Source organism: Varroa jacobsoni, unplaced genomic scaffold (assembly GCF_002532875.2).
Source record: "Varroa jacobsoni isolate VJ856 unplaced genomic scaffold, vjacob_1.0 scaffold_1386, whole genome shotgun sequence".
Classification (NCBI taxonomy): domain Eukaryota; kingdom Metazoa; phylum Arthropoda; class Arachnida; order Mesostigmata; family Varroidae; genus Varroa; species Varroa jacobsoni.
Genome location: NW_019214288.1, coordinates 327,704 through 345,969, shown reverse-complemented (window position 1 = coordinate 345,969; position 18,266 = coordinate 327,704).

The following is an 18,266-nucleotide window of genomic DNA, read 5'->3' as shown; positions in this document are numbered from 1 at the left end:
ATTCTTGCGTGCCCTTCTCTATTTATTAGTACCTTTCGAAGAGTCGCCGTTTTTATTGTTGTCGTGCTTCTTTTTGTGACCGCCTCGAGCGTGGTTGTCTCTCTTAAGCTTTAACAGCTCGAAGCTGTTAGCAGATCCGATACGAAGCAAACGACTTTTGCCGCTACCTTTTGCGGGGCCTGCGTCGAATCTTGACAGACATTTGATTAGCGACGCAAATTCTATTCGAGTCAGCTTCGACAATGTGACATTGGCTCGTATAGAGGAGTTTCTGAGATTATGCTGGATATTTTATACTGCAAATGCAGTAGTGGAATAGCATAGATGATCTTTCCCATTTGCTTTAAGCCATCTGCTAAACTTATCAATGCTCTTTACGGATGGCTTTCGTCTGATCAGCCAACTAGAACATTAGCAGTATAATCAGAAAAGCATAGGAGGATCCTTATCAAAGACAATGTTTCCCGCTATAGGCCCAAATACCATTCTCATATTATAAAATCCACTGAGATATTCAGCTACTTAATCACCTACCTGGATTCGGCATGTCCTTGAAGATAACGCCACTGGCCTTTACACGATAAGTTAGCTGTCGCGTCGATTCCTAAAAGGGCTTACGGCCTAATAATGAGCATTGTGTAATTGCCCATTCCAGCAGCTGTTTAGGTTAGGAATAAGCCAAACAAATAGGTCATTATGTGCGATAGACGCCAATAATCTTTCACCAATTTGCCCAGTCGTCTGTCATGCAGTTCTCGTTAGGTACTCCTTAGATCTGGACAGCATAGGAATTTCAGATAATTTTTATTTAATTATTGTCGATGTTTTCTCAATAAAGTCGCTAATTTACAATATTGTTATTGTGAGAAATCGATGAAAATTATATTATTATGAAAATTATGTAAAAATAAGAAGATCTTAAACATACGTCTCGTGCTGCTCCTTGCAATTTATTTACAGATATTACACAGGTTTTGAGATATGTTAACTTAATGCATCCGATGATTCTGCTTTACTTGTCAGAATCTTTCTCTGGGTAATAATAATGGAAATTGTTAATATCAGCAGCAGGAACTAGACGGGCCATCGTTTCATTACCTTTCTTAATCGTACCCCAATGTTCTAAATTAGCCCTCCCTTTCTCCCTATTACGCTGTGTACCTCAATTGACATGTCGGGTGTAGACGGGAGGTTCCATGATCGCCTAAGAAAATATATTCTTCACTTAAGTCTATTTTCAGGCTGTGATTTGTTTTTGACTCATCGTAACGTGTAAAAACAGCTGTCTCGACTGTTTTCGGTTAAATAAGAAGTTTAGTTTTCGTCACGAGGGACCGCTTGTTCCGCCTTCTCCTTTTTTCATCGTCATAGTTTCACAGAGTATCATCTTTGATGTTAAAGGCTATATCGTCCTACTTCGATGAGTGCCGCCATGCTCGTTATGACATTTCTAAGCATTGCCACTAACGCCATATAAAACATATCACAGATCTTTGGACTTTTCCAAGTGCTCCCACATATGCGAATTTTCTAAATGTAAGTTTCTTCTGACAGTAGCTAAGGAGAAGTACTATAACATATTATATTTAAGGTGGGAGGACGAACTCAATTAATTGCAGCAAATTAGGTGGGGTAACGTTCAAACGTGCGCTATTTTAATCCACCATGGGCTTATTTTTCTCAAGTTGATCCTTTTCTGCAGTTTGAAAACGAAAGACACTTTCGCTACGCTTCTTTTTTCTAGCAGGTTTCGTTCCGGGTAAGGCGAAAAAAAGCACCGTTCAATTTTTTCTAGCATATTATCTGGTCTGCATTTGCGTAGGCGAAACCTTTCTACAATACATAAAAACTGTATGCTTTAACGAAAAGCCTACGCTGCTTTAAGCTCATAATGAAGTGTTCATGTGAAATTCTATTGCTCATCATACGAACATTATATATATCTCGAGGTTTTTTTTTGCTTTTAGATTGTAGGCTGGATCAGGACCCTCCAAGCGAGTTAGGATCAAGTGGTCCAGAAGAGAAATATACCTATTGCGAATTATACACATTACTCAACAGTTTCATCGGTATTAGACTTCAACGTCAGGTAGTGGGTGGTGACAATAGGCGCAATGGCGAATAGCGGCGATACAGCTAACGGACACTAACATTAACAACGATGACCATGACAACTCCTTGTATCGCTGCTAGCAAAAATCTACTTTAACAGTTGTTTTTCCTACCAGCCCTAGTGGCAACCCGCACATGCTCCTAGCTAGATCAGCGGCGCGAACAGCAACAGAAAAACAACCCGTTCGACATGTTTGTGTTACGCCCAGTATCTCCAGTCATCTCTACATACTCACACGCATCAGGTTCTATCAGACACCTAGCAACATGGAGCAATTTTACCAGGTAGGCAGTCATCCTTTGAATTGTCGGCCAGGATCGACCATATGTTTTCCTATCGAGTCCAACGGTCCAGAATTTGCCAGGCGATTGCGTCGTCACAAACACAACGGGTTGGTTGACTAGAACAAGCAAGTAAACACGAGCCAAAACCCAAAAAAGAGAAGCTACAGGACCGCCTGCCGGAAACAGAAGCATGTACACTACGATAATCTATACTATGTAATGCATACGTGCGGCATAATGCCGCCGAAAGCATTGGCAGTAATAGAAAGGAAGCGTAATAGGTCTGCTGCTCGCAAGGGCAGGGCAGTATAGCAAAATTATGAAGAATAGAAGTAGCAGCAGTCGTAAAGAGGCGACAACATGGGTGGAAATGGCCAAGTAGTAGGTACGTCTTCGCTGACACACCCCTTGCCTTCCCTGAGAAATAAACAAAGGCAAATCGACACAGCTAAATGCCGAAGTGCGCTCCAACCCCAGTAAATGGGCTGCTAGTGTCCACAATGACCGAAACAACATGATTCCTGTCCATCGTAATCTACTCTTTTCTCCGACGATTGCTGGTGCGGCTTCTATCTGGCCTTGTTGGCCTTCTACTGTAACTATTAATATTGAGTTATCAGAACAGCTGCAAACGAACGTAGCGAGATTTATCTCTTCATGAGGGTGCGGGTTTGAGCTGTGCACGTTGATGCGTATGCTGATACTTCGAGCATCAGCGTCCATAGTCGTACAGGAACAACAACGATGTAGAAGCGCATCGCGCTGACGCAGAAGAAAAATTGAATCTTTCGGCACAAACGATAAAAGCGAGAGAAGAATAAGCTGGTAAAGGAATTTGGAAAGGCTCCTCATTAAATTAGGTCAAAATCTATGACTTATCTGCTTAGCTGAATACCCCGAGACTATGAGACATCACTAGATAAGAAAGAGTGAACTAGTTCCGGGAGCGACCGGGGCACTAATTGATGAATACGATGCTCTGAAGGCATCTGAAAGCAAAAACCGGTTCAACGGCGCCTAGCCGACTATCGTCAGATTGGAAAGCATTTGGTTATCTAATGTGAAGGGCGGTACTATTAGTCATCGTGATGATGTATTTGTGTATCTACGTACTCATTTACTCAGTCATCATTTATTGCTACTGCACGCTCACCTAATACCCGAGCAGCTGTTCTCATAGCTGCTCTCATTGTCACAATGAGGCCGGTTAACCTGCGATCAAGCGAAGAGGATCGCAACGATTCAGGAAACAAAAGCCATAATGCCTCTGTTACTTTGCCAAGCGTGACTGTTTTCATCATTACTATTTCTAGCCAACTATCAAAAAATTAGGAAAGGATCATGTATTGCAAACATTTTGTGCGCCATAGCAATAATAATAATAATATTTAATACAGTAAAGATATATCTGCATTGTTGTTCGAATCTTAGAGGCGAATATACTTGTACTTAGGTGTCTACCTGCTTCGAGGGTATAGACATGCGTGCTTGCGTAACAAACGCGCACTTCGGTCTAAGCTTGTCTCCCCGACTATTGTTTCACTAGGAACTAAATTGGTTGCCTAAAAAGGCACTGGTAAGGATTGTCTAATTCCCGCTTAGAGCTATCGCACATTATCAAGATGGATCTTTAGCTTAGTCAAGCGAAAAAAAGGATTCCGTTTTCCAAGCCTAGTAAACTCAGTTTGTGGCGTACAAAACAAGCACAATGTTCATACAAATATAGCTTGCATAGCATCTAGAACACGACTCGGCCTCTCTGTCCAACACTCGATTCCAGCTCGATGAAGAGTGTGTACGTGATGTATGTAAGAAAACTCGCTAATCACGCATTCTGCTGGGACTTCACAAACCTACTTAACGGAAGTGTGCTTTCTGTCCTTCATGTTTCCTCTAGGCGCACTAAGCATAGGCATGACCGTGTATAATCACAACCGCCCAAATAGACGTCTACTTATACCTTATTTATACACTTTTTTTTACTTACTGATACCTTACATGCACAAAGTACTGTGTTTGTTATTGTCTTCATTGTAGAATTACACAATCCGAATTTTCGGATTAACTACAGGAAAAAAATAAGACGATACTATGTTGACATGTACAAATACCCCTAATCAAAAACAACGGAGGATCGTGTTTCCGTTGCGCAGATTCTTATATTTCGCGTTAGGACTGGATTTGTTACTCAATTTTGTTTCCTAGATCCTTCGTCTACTTGGCCTAAAGATCAAACCTACATAATCACGAAGGAGAGTGGCACCGTGTCGAAAAATGAATGTACCGGTGTGTCTGGTTGGCGACCGCATGACCGTTCGCGATACGAGTCGCAACTTGTAACAGCGATATCCTTATACAGAAACTAACGTCTCAAGGATTTTTCGCCAGCCATAAATGTTCGCTCGTGTAAGATCGGATAAATAACTTGTTGCAAGTTGCCGCTATGAAAAAATTAGCGACTTTTTTTCTGTGTACCATATAACTAATCGGTCCATAGGGGTTTATGAGAAAATCGTTTGCGTTATTGTTTAACATCGGTCTGACATTCATAATCTGATAATATAATGTAGGCCGCTGGTAAGAGCTATTGGCAAAATGCTGATAAAAATTATTTTACTAAAACAATCACTGTTCTATTGAATATGTTCCAGTAGTCAAGTTTAGCGATAATTTTTGAAAAGTTAAGTAAAAAATAAATCTTTTCTGTCTCTTGATACTCTTTTGAGTGTCAAGAATATGACGACATCATTTGACGTCATCGTAAACGTTTTTGCAATCGATAAAAGCGGAACAAACGTTTCGAGAGAATCCAACACGAGTTTTAGGCGTGTTTGTGCGTGCAATATGGCATTCATACTGAGAGAACAGTTGGAATTATGAAATAAATTGTAAAAACGAAAAGGGGTGCAGTATCTGAATGAAGACTACAATGTTTAGACCTGGTAGAGCCCCAGTACACTTGACACGCTGCTTGAGCTCCTTCAGTACGGGGCTATAGTCAATGTTTTCATGAATATTCATTTTCCTTTGCGCTTGTCTTATGTGCTAATGCATAATATATATATATATATAGTTTTTTGTGCACCGGAAAGCACTACATGACTCTCATTGGAGACCTCTAGTTACATTAAATCCACTAGTTGCCATCGATTTGACACTTAGGACTGTGAATGTTCACCTTCAAACACTGGCTAGAAACAGCCCTAGACGATGAGGCCCATAGATAGCACTTGCTCTCGTTTCTACGAGAGCTCGGTAAATGGCAGACGAAGGCGTTTGTATAATTCGTTGCTGTGTATAGGGGTGCCCTTGGCCATTAATTAAAAACGCAATGCCACAAAAATACGACCAAATTTTTAGCAATTTAGAGAATACTGAAAATCAGGCAGATTCGTCATAGACATAACTAGAAATTGAACGCATCCCAGACAGTTGATTTATGAGACGTTATTCGTAGCCAAGAACAGGCTATCGTTACTGTTTTACCGACATCTATCGTTAAAATGTAATGTGCCAAACACGTAAAAAGATTTTCACTTTTTTTCGACAAACTTATACACTCTAGCCATCGCAGAATCTAAATTTGTTGTCTGCTCGTTTCCTACCACTGTCGTGTCTGGGCGTAATTTTATTTTGCCAAAGAAACACAGGTCCAAGTTTAGTTGTAGGAAATTTGGCAGCTGTAGTCTGTTGTATGTCCTTTGTTGCTTTCAGGCGCTAGAATTGGTCATGTCTTACAAGCCAGGCCGGAGTACGATAAAACTATTTTTTGTAGAAAACGTTGACCAGTCGTTGGTCGACGCTGCCTAGGGCGCTCAAGGTAAACAGCCAAGTGGACGAGCTCATCGTAAGTTTCGTAGCTGTTCAAGTCTAGCAACGAGTGAGTCAGCATAAACTGTGTGTCCAACGAGAGAAGAAACATGGTCCTGCTCACGTCGGATGCTTTCCTATACCATCGGATTCTACGAACAGCGACATTGATTGATATTCGACGGCCTAGCAACAATTCGTAGGGCCCATCTGGACAACCGAAATTACATTTATCCATGAGAAAATCGGCTAACCCTTATTCTTGTCATTCGAATCATCTATATTATATATGAACACTCAAGGTTAGTTTCTAGTGCTTCGTTTGTAGGTTACGTATATAGTCTTAATAAGGTACGACTACTGCTGCAGGACAATGGCGGGCTGGCGTAAAACATTCGTTCAGCACGATCGGATGCTTCATCCTATGGGCATTCCGTTTTACTATTTGACCTCTATTAATCCGCTAGTGACAAATATCGAACTTATACTTTCAAGCTCGCGTAAATGGCCCGGCTGCTCTCGACCGTAACTAGCAGCAAAAGTACAGAGTTTCCTTCCCAGCGAAATACTCTAACTTACTTACTGCGCAAAGCTAGGTCTTAAGAGTCAAACCTGAGAGTTATTCATTCAGCAGAAAACGAGGCTCTTCAAGATGGCCTTGCAGCTTTACCAAACAAATTTGATATAACGCGCTAGATAAGTTTTTCAAACAGATTCGTTGCTGCTTTCTCGTGGATCGAACACCGTCGTGCATACTTATACATAAAATACCACACTGTTACTCGGTGTAGGTGTCTATATTTGCGATTATGCAGTTCGCTATAGTGGCCTGTCCTTTCGTGGCTGCGAGATGCGCAAATTGTCGCCAACTAGAATAATAGAAGAAAGTCTGCCATCCAGTGGATCTTGTCCTGAAAGTTTTCCTTTGCGACAAAAAGCGTTCGCAGCATAGTGGAGTCATGCAGGAAGAAATCTAATCGAAACTGTTGGAAGAAGTAAAAACTCAGACGTATTTTTCGGTGCAAAAACGTATTCTGCTTTCAAGTCAAACGAAGAGTGGCTTTTAGACTCTAAAATGGAACTTTCATTTCATTGTGTACAGAACCATTGAATCGATCAACGCGGCATCGCCAACCTCGTAAGTCCTTGCAGAGTGACGTGGACCTTATTCATATTTAAGTTAAACTTCAAGAAATGGAATAAACAATAACTACGACCTTAATCTACCTGAACTTATACGGTTGAATTGTTGCATTTCGATATAGTGGTGTTAAATTCAAGCTACGAACCTGATTCAGCTATTATGAAGCTACGAAACAAATTGCCCCGAGTCAACTTTCTACAAACTACGCTGACGTGCGTGAGTCTGTGTAGTTTGTACCCTATTTTTATCTAAATATTGACTGTACCCTTTAATTGCATGATAATTGCTAACTAAAAAGGCCACATATGAGTATAGGATCACATCATCGCTCTATCGCCAGTATAGGTTTGGTAATGAGGAGTCGCATAGGTCTGAAGTCGCCCCAGGCACGAACAGTAGATCGTTTAAATTAGCACATAATAATCAAAGCTACCAGAGAACCTTAAATCGGCGTCGTACTCTAGGTACGAGAGAAATAGGACAAGCAAATAATGCCTCTTGTGCTTGTTCTGATACGTTTACTTGTGTAAGCTTTTGATTAGAATTGATTTTTGGTATGATTCCTTATTTGCGAGTGAACAAACTTAATTTGTTAACCCCTGACGGTGGAAGGTTTTGGCGGGAGAAGGGTAAGGACCGAAAAAGCAGCTCAATAGGATTTCTAACTGGCAGTATTACATCAGCCGTAATCCTGTGAAATTCATCTATTTTGATTAGATAGTTCGATCGCAGGATAAGCCGATAAACATGGACGACGGCCAATCGTATCGATTGTATATATAGATATATTAGATAGGTGGAGTTACCAACATGCCTGCGATGAAAGAATCCGCACGACATCCGATTACGTATCTTCATAGCTTTCTCAGGCGTAGATCTTCGAACCTCACTTACAAGAGCATAATGCATCGGAGTAGTAAATCATTTCTAAATTTTAATTATGTATATTACATATGTATACGAAAGTAATATACGTAAGTAACAATACGCTACTGCCAGAGAGATGTTCCTTTTGAGCTTAATCATTGACTAAAGCTAGAGACAATTATGTTCAATGGCTCTGTTACTTACCTATTGCCGTCCTTCATGAGACAATCAATAGGATCTTTACTAATCGCAAACTGTCTACCTAAATAGTCAGGCAAGAATGCCGTCTAAGCACACCGAAGAAAGGCTACACTTCACAACCATCTGAACTTTTTATCTATGTTGGCGCTTGTAATAAAACCTCAGCTGTTTTTTCGAACAAAGTTCATTAGCGGATCCAATCTAGAAAATTGGATACGCCTTTAGTAAGTGGATACCGTATGGCTCTTTGCAAAATAAGGTTCGGCTTGTAAATGGCGCTTCATCAATCGCTCGAAACGTACTTTTGAGCCTTTGGGTCTACCTAGAGATCATCTTCCAAACCAGCCAAAGAACGAAGTATATGTCAACGCGTGCATTGTACAATAGCGACGTCCCATCAAACGCTATATTGGCTTTACCGTTTTTCAGTTTGTGACGCTAAGTGGATTGCTCACCACCCAAATAGTCTATGCAACTTTTCTTGTTGAAATACCCTTACAAAGATAGTAGTTCCTATATCTACGCATAGGACACGAATACGATTCTGGCAACGAAACTTGAGCGGTAAATGTAGGCAAAGTTCGAATGAGTTAATAATATAAGTTCATTATTTGATATAAACTATCATAACCTATCTTCTAAAACTAAGCTATTTTGCCAGAACTCTTACTTCCCTTTCCGAGCGCCATTTCGCGCTATGTGTCATTGACGACCCGTCATAGTGAAGAGTCATTACTAGAATGCGAGCTAACTTTCTGTACGTTATACGTTTTCGCTAACTTTTCTAATCATACGGTCGTCGCTTAGTTCAGTAAGAGCTAGTACATAATAACGGGTCACGGAATAACGAATTATACATCTCCGAGCAGCATTGATTATGGGAGATCAATTGTTGCATGGCAACGACGAGAAAGCCACGCACGGCATTCTGGTAAACTTCTATAAGGCTTTTAATGTTCTGTGGCCAGATTTATCACTGGCGTCACGTTGATGAGAAGTGACGATTAGAAGACGACTGTCTGTTACAATGAAACAATAGAAAATGCTTCTGAAGATTTTGGTTGTTGGTGTCATCTGTGACCTGTTACATTTATTTAGTGGATGATCTGGCATAACATATGTGTTTTTTAGAATTCGAAACAATTTTTGAAACAGGGGTCGAGTCGAAATTTCCAAGAAAGGGTCGGCCATTTTCCGATCATTCGATTGGCCTGTCCAGACCATCTGGACTAATTGACTTTTTGCATGTACGATGTGTTCTGCGTCCCGATTGTCCATTCATTTGTCCTTTTCAAGCCTGCGTCGTAGTCAAGTGGCATCGAAAACTATGAAATAAGCTCTTTTATGATAAGTAGGTTCAAAAATATTAGAAGCGTAGGACTGTACAATACAAAGGTAAGTCATGCCGAAGATAGATCTATGCTGTGTGTGTTTTAGCGAAAGCCAGCTCAAATATTATCATAGCAGGTACATATCCATTTGAAACGGACACTTATGTAATAATATAGGAGACTATTATTGACCAAACGCAATAACGTTATGGCAAAACATACCAGGGCTTGGGGTAAATTGTCTCTTCACCTAGTAAGTGGTCGTCCTCATGGCCTAGAAAGCAATTTTTTCCAGTTGAAGCATTCGATTAGAAGTTCAATAAATTACGCTTTAATAGGGGTCACCACTGTGCTAAAAGAAGTATTGCCTATTATAAGTATATTAGCTTTAAGAGGCTTCAATCTTTGGCACTAAATTAAATATGCCTTCAACAATATTTTTACTTTTTCCAGTGATACGACACGACGCTTCCGTTTAATAAAGTAACACTGCAAAAAATTTTCAAGTTCAATCCAAGTTGTATCCGGACAACAAGTTACTTGAAAGCGTATTAAAAGACACTTTCCCGATCGATTCTGGCGTTGTCCACTAGCACGCGTTGTCATACTAGGAAGTATTGACGGCTTAAGATATCTAAAGTTAAATCTTGCAGAACAGTTCTATTTCTCGGTATAAAGCGACAAAACGAAATCTAGATGTATCATCTGTGTTGACCTTCTTGCTCGCTCGTCATGACGAGTGTTAACCAACATTGATACTAAACAATCTACAAACGAGGCCCAGGTCAACGACAGACTGATTTTCGTATTCGTATCATCGTCGATTAGGCAAAAAATTACCCCAGCCGTTGTATAATATCACCTAACATTAACGATCCATTTTGTATTGATTTCGCGATAGGTATCACACCTTATCGATGAGATTTTTAGAGGAAACTGGGCTCGGGCTTTTTACCTATACGAATTGCGTTTTGTAAGCTGCTAATGTATGGAAATCGGTCCAGATAGAGAATATGTAATTTTGGGTTAGAAATTCAACGTACATAATATTTGCTCTGATCAATCGAGGACAGATTGTAAACTCAAAAAAAAAAAAAGGTTTTTCATAACAGACTTTCGGCTAATTGAAAATAGCATAAATTTAGAGATATTCGTCAAATTATAAAGATAAATGTTTACTACAAAAGGTTCAGACGGAGATGTGATGTCGCCTTCGATTAGGAAACTATCGAAAAAAGCAGTATTTTAAGTTTACGTCGCAAAGTTCATGGCTGATCTTTTCTAAAACTTAAGTAACAGAAACGTCACGAATTATCATGCAAATAAAAATTATTACCGAATAACGCGTAGGCCTAGTGACGGGCCTAAAATAGCCAGTTTTTATAGAATTGTTTAATTTGATTTTGCGCGTATTTACAAAGCTTAGGTTGCTATTGTTAAGAAGCTGTTTTGCTAATACGTGAACCAGTATTAGATCGGCCTTATCAGTCGTTCTCTATAGAAAGGTAATGTCACCTTTATATCAGTATGAGTTACCAAACCTAGATTCTACTGGTGGTTGTAAGGTACGTTCCTGTCAATACAAAATATATTTAATTTGTGCATAGCAACATCGGTCACTTCGTAAAATTCAGGATTAGTATTTTAGGCACAGTTTCTGTTAGGCTCAACGCACCATCCCCCAGTGTAACAGGTGTTATTCTATCTAAGAATAGATAATTCCTGCCCGCTTGAAGTACGTAATTATATCCAAAAATATAAAGCATTGGTCGAGTTTTTTCATCGAACGTTTAAAAAACTATTCCACCATACAGTCGTAGGAAAGTATTGTTAGGAGGTAACGGATATTTTTCGGCCCTCCCTTTGTAACAAATTTCCGCATAAGCCGCTTAAACATGGCCAATCCTTTGACAAAAGACTTACGAAATAGCTGCTATATAAATACAGAAATGTTTTTCTGCTGCTTTCTGCCGGTTCGATCTTAATGGAAACAAAGTCAGAATCTCTCAATTGAGACTTGCTGTATACAACATGGTCCAAAAGAGTGGTTATAGAACGCCAGAGTGGGTAGTAGGCAAGACGAATTTCCATGTAATTTAATAAAAACCAAGGTACATTTGCTTCGATTTGAAATAAAGCTTCGCGCTGATGTGTATAGCTGAATGATACGCTTAAAGGAAAATAAGTTCAACCGCATCCTGCTATTGTGTGGCCTTACGGGTAGGAATATGGTCGAGTATCAAAAACAAGCGCCATCAGTATGTTTAGATTTTTGTTTATACAAGATTCATATGACATTGTTAGTTAAGCTGTATATATGTGTATCGTTGCGGATGCAAGCTACTCGCGCAGATCTCGTAGCAATGACCAATGTCATGCGACGTGTTGTACTGGCCAACAGTGTAAATTAAGTATCAGCCCAACAGGCAGAGGCCAAGTAACACCGTACAAAGTGAAAAGTAAGGGATTGTCCAGGATGTATGGAACCCAGAAGACAAGTCTGCTAGGACTCGAAGTAATCCGCTGTCTTCCCTGTTTGTATATCGTATAACCAGAAACTGGCACCATGTTAGCAAAACCACCTTTTGCAATGACCGGGTAGCCACCTGCATCTCTCTTCCTCATTCAACTAAGCGCAAAAAGCCCTCATTTCCTTTACGTGAGGTTAGTTGAAACCTTTGGAAAGTATCAAGAGATCTTCAGATATCATACTTGCCTGAGGTGGATAACGGAAACGCTTAATTAAATTTTTATAAATATATATATATATATAGTAAATATTTACCAACAATTTTTCGAATGAACGAGCCATTTAAATCTATTTCGGCCCCAAATTAGTGTAATTTGTTTTTGTCTTCATAGAAACTAACTGTCTGGGAGTTGGACAAATATATTTAAAATAAATTTTGACGACTGTCTTCTTTAACAATCTATTGAAAGACCTTCTGACTAACAATTCCATCGAAGATTGGAAAAAATACTAAAACCTTATTGAATTGTTACAGATTCTCGTCTTTTATTGAAACACATCGTATATATACAATGCAAAGCTTTTGTATGAAGCCTTGCGAACGTTGCGGATGGTTGATTAGCACGGGCATCGTTTTGTGTGTTCTCGAAGCCGATATTTGCCCTCTGCGCCGTTTGCCACCTGTCCTAAAGAAGCTATTACGCTATCACTGACAATGAAGAGATGGATCCTCATCAACACAACAATTTTTGACAATTAGAGCGGTGAATTTACAAAGGATTATAATACGAATGGGAAAAACAGCATCCCTAAGCCGGCTGAAAATGCTACATTGCGAAAGTAAGTTTCTAAGGCAGAAATTCCCTTTTGGCAGATGTAAAACAGTGAGATCAAAGGGCATTTTATACGAATATTCGGATATAGAGAAGAAAAAAATTGAACGCAGCGCGTTTGTGGCGTAGGGCCCAGATAGCTGACCGTATCTTTAATAAAAAGTATCGATAGCGGGTTCTGTCCGGAAAGGCCGCCTCCGGGCCTATCGTGCGATTCAAGTCAGCAAACTTACACAAGCTAGGGTTTTGACAGTGCTATTTGGTCCGCCTTAGCAAAAGCAACACCCCGTGATATAGCGTATTATTAATCGCTGAGGATCATGACTTACTATAAAACCTCATTTTATATTCGATTAGCTAATTTCTGAATATATTTTGTAGAACACCCTGACAATATGTCTCACGAACATGACAAGCGCTTTCGCCAAGTTCCAATTTGACTCTCAAGTACCTACCACCAGCGCTAAATGAAAGGAGTGACATTCTTCTTTCGCTAAAGACTGACACTCCAAAAATGTCTTACTTATTTTACGTCTTTCATTCTGAACGTAGATGTACTTGTTCGCCCATTCGTTGATCATAACTAAAAAAAAAAAACCCAGCCTAAGTACACTAAATAAATGTACGTAATAACGTATTTTAATAAATCTCTAAGTATACACACGCCGTTTAGACTGTTTCGTATAAAAAGATTGGGAAGATACATAGAGAAACCTTTATGTAGCCATGAGAGAGACGTAAATTAGGATTAAAAAATTAGTAAATCAGCTGCAAAGTTTGTGTTTGATTAGTTAAATTGTTTAAAAAGCCTATGTTTGGTTAAATTCATTGAGGAAGATGATTTGAATGTAAAAAGTGTTTGCCAATTAGATAAATATTACTAATCATGAAGGTTGTGGAAGCTGCTTGTAGGGGTAGCTAATGTAACGTTTTGGTTGATACTACTATTAATTTGCACAAATTCAAAAATTTTTTTTTCTGGAACGAGGATCTTTCTTTACATATTTGTAGGTAGTATTTGAGCCGGGAGCGAGTTCAACCAGAGTCACACTATCGGCTATCATAATACATGAAATCATCCTTGGCTCGCTGGTGGCCTCAGACTATAATGGTAAAACAATTCGAGCACTCTCGATAACCTCGTTTATAGGCATAGATATGCATATCTAGCAATATCCATTAGGAAGTTGGCTAGATGCGCTTGAATGTGTCAGTCCTGCCAGTGGAACTAGTTTCCTACCGCCTTTTCGATGATTGATGATCTTAACCTCGAGCAAAAATTTTGTCTTCATCCGTTGTTTATACATACATAATAAATTCCTAGTTCTGAGAACACTGAATTTAACATTCTTACTTTTTAGAAGGTCGGTGCTTGCATCACGCGATACAGTTTCACCATTTTCTATAAAGTTATGCTCCGGAACAGCAACAGAGCATAAATGACACAATCTTGCTAAGAAGTTTACAACTCTGAACTATAACGACACGTGTATTAAGCAAGCAGATACAGCGAGTTAGCACTTACACAAAATGTATAACAGGGTGAAGGGAATCTGTAGCGATGAGTACGTATAGTCGTGCCATGTACTGCTACCCTGAAGTTCCTGGTACAACATAGCTGGCAAATAGTCGGCATGGTAGAATGGAGCTAGCAGAAGGCAGCTATTAATGAATTCATCATATTCATAGACAAATTCGATTATTATGGTCCAATCTTTAATGACGACTATTCGTGCTTTGATAACTAACAGTTTGCCACTATTCCCGAAGTAGTGAAGATTTGGTTTTTATTTCATTACATCCATTATAGATGTGTCGCCTAATCAGCAAGAGGATCCCAGTGCAAGAAGCGTGAGGTATGCACTGCCAACAAAGCCCAAAAGGCTCATTAATAGCTTTTCCATCTTTACCTATGTATCATGATATAATCTCTTTACTGTATAGCCATCTACTCTAGTGACACGGCGATTATTCACCGTACTGTTTCCGCTGTTCCTTTTTATTTTTTTGTGAGCGTATTTTGACAAGAATTCCTCTAGCACTTCGTAACTAGCCAATCTTAATTTAATAGAATCCAGCCATTCGTAACTCTCCTATCCATACTTGTAATATATCATCGAGGGCTATAATTGGCCAAAGCCAGCGTCTCCGCCATATGGTCTGCCCATCGTTGTCTGGACCTTTATCAGCTGAGTACCGCCTCTGGCATTAATACTAGTAGCAGTACGCAAACGGCATTAAGAAAAATACTGTGTGGAACTCAACTATACGTTGGCTTGATCTGGTAAGCCACGCTTACCCTGCTGCCTAGCTCTTGGCATGCTTGAACCGATACATTGGGGCCCTCTCTCGATTTTGACAAGCCTGAGACCATACAGAAGTAGGACAATACGCCATGGCTAGTGGTGTTCGGGCTTAGGTTTGCCCGGTAGCTACCGAGTGGTGGATAGAGGTGGAAAGAAAGAGAAAGAGAGTAAAACCTGTCCAATTATTTCTATTCCTGACTGCCTTTCGCCCATCCATTGGTCCGTCGTTTACTAACTAGGTAGCCTGCTCGCTGGTCGGCTGAATCGGTGCATTTCGTCCTGTTAATTAGAACTGGCCTACTGGATTAGATAACCTCATCCCCTTTAACGGCGAGATCCCACAGATTCGTTCGAGAGTTGTCCCCTTTCGTTTACTATTCTCCCCCCTGCCTTTTCCCTATAAAATCTAACCCTTTGCAGGCCTTCGCATTCCTCATTGGTCCGCCCACTACACGGCGATAGGCTGTTTCCCTTTACGGACTATCCATTCGAAAAGACAGGATGGGCTGGATGCGGGGACAAGGGCTTTAGTGGGGGTTAGTATTGTGGACCGGGGCCTTCACCTTCTCAGCGGGCTTGGATGCCAGTACACTTAGCGAGCGACTTCTCGTATTGTTATGGGCTGCCTTGGTGAGCGATGTCTAGTATGTGGCATGAACCTGCGAGGCTGAATGCATGGCCATAACGGCTACCATCGGCGTTGTAATGTCGGCATCTCGGCCACGACCCTGTGCAAGCCAAAGACATAGCTTTCTATTGAATAAATGAGAGAGAGAGAGAGAGAGAGAGAGAGAGAGAGAGAGAGAGAAATCGACTAGCTGGAATACTACCGCGCAGTTGAACCATGACGATTAGCAAGAGAAGGAGGTTGGCACAGCACAATTTCTTGACACCGTCCTCATATTAGCTATGTACCTTTTATCTAAATTCCTTTGTCCTCCTCAAGCCACTCTTTCACCGAACGCTTTTCTAAACTTGCGTTGTACCTCGCATAACTTGAACCATCTTCAGCGGGTCCATGTTTAGACCCCACCGGCGCCGCGTTCCGGTATCCCACTCTGAAGGCCCTCAGTGAGTTCGCTGTGATGACGACGTAGGCTTGTTGAATTCACCTTACGGATATGTGCCTACCTCCATGAATAATACAGACAGTCATGCCTGCATGCAGTAGGATACACCACGATGATTGCCCTATCATCAGGGCTCGCGCATGGCTCGGAAAAAGGTGCGTTGTTTTCTTTTACGCAATGAATTCGGCCATCCCAACGACACTCTACGAACACTATGTTCCCTTCGTTGGCAATAAACCCAAACACCACTACTCGAATCAACTATCGTGTAGGACAGGGATTTCTTTTAGAAGAGCGAAATAGCACAAATGGGCTCCACATGGACTGTAGAGGATGTGGGAACACAGCTTCCGGCGAATCCGGCGCGGCTCGTCGTTTCAACTGAACGCGTTCGGCCACAAACCTTGACCCTAAGCCTCAAAAAGAAAAAAGCAGCGATTTGGGCTTAAGGGCTCTGACGACCGAGATTCGTATGAGCAGAACAATAAGCAGTAATACACAACATGGCAATGCGTTCCTGCAGTAATTTAGGTGTAACTGCCATTTTCACTGCGGCCGGAAAGGAATAAAGAAAGACCATGTTCCTGACACGGCTCCAGCATACAAACCATGTAACTTAATCTTTAAACAGCATTCTCGAAAAATGGTCGATACAGTTACTACTCACAACTTCAGTTAATTATACCGTTAAGGCTTGCAAATAGTATTATGGGGTCCCAATGTATAACTATACTATAGCTAGTGCAATATTCAGTAGCATTGGTCTTTCCAAGAGACTTTTTATTTCTCATTTAGCACAACGTACTCCTCAGGAACAGATAGACCGAACCTGCACTGTGATTTTCTTATAGCTTACGTTTATATAGATGATAACCACGAGCTTAATAATAATTAATTAATTATTAATTAATTAAAGATGTATCGTACATGTATCTAGTCTACTTCTATGTTATATATGATATTGGTCATATATCTATGTATATGTGTATGCAGAAAGGAAAGCAATCGAAATTGTTTGTACAACTAGAATGTTATAGTTAACTAGTAGTGGGTTCCGTGGCGCAGATATCCCCAAAAAGGGTGCTAATTCATACATTGCGACACCGTTCATGTAAGATGCGCCAAACGATGACCGACTTTGTCATTCGAACCCATTCTCTCGTCTGCGCTGGTCCCGAACGTATGCTTGGATAGCAGAGAGTGCCGGGAGAAACAGGCATCAGTTGGGCTGTCAGGCTATAGCATGCTGTGTAAACGAAGTACGAAAGAAAAATGCCGAAAAACTGGGAATTAGTGAAGGTGGCATCCCGGAAACAAATATGTTGTCTGCCGTATACCTAACTGTCACAGACGGAATGTACCGTCGCCGTGGTTAGGGACGTTCATCGGTAGGAATTTGGGTGCCGCGGGTAGCAATCCCACAGGAGGAATAATGGGGGCAAACGATACTCAGGCTTGTCTCTCGCTACCCATGTTGTGACAATGTTCATATTTCCGACTATCTGATATATTATTTTAATTAAGCGATTTCCGCATCGGTCCAAGCACCGGCCCTAACTTCACAACAGATCTTTCGGCGAACGGCCGTTATTCGCATTTGGCGTTCGCACGTTATTTCCGGCGCCTTTCATAAACTATTCCATCACAGACGGCGGTCCCTGTTAAGAGCGGCTACGCACCGATGCCCACCGGGCATACCAATGCCGCAGGATATCGAAGGGACTATGTTAAATGTATTCCAAAATTATAAAGCACAATGCCCAATTATACGTATGATACATGAAAGAATTATTCTACTGAATATGCTAATTTTCTAGCATAGCTGGTAGTCTACTAT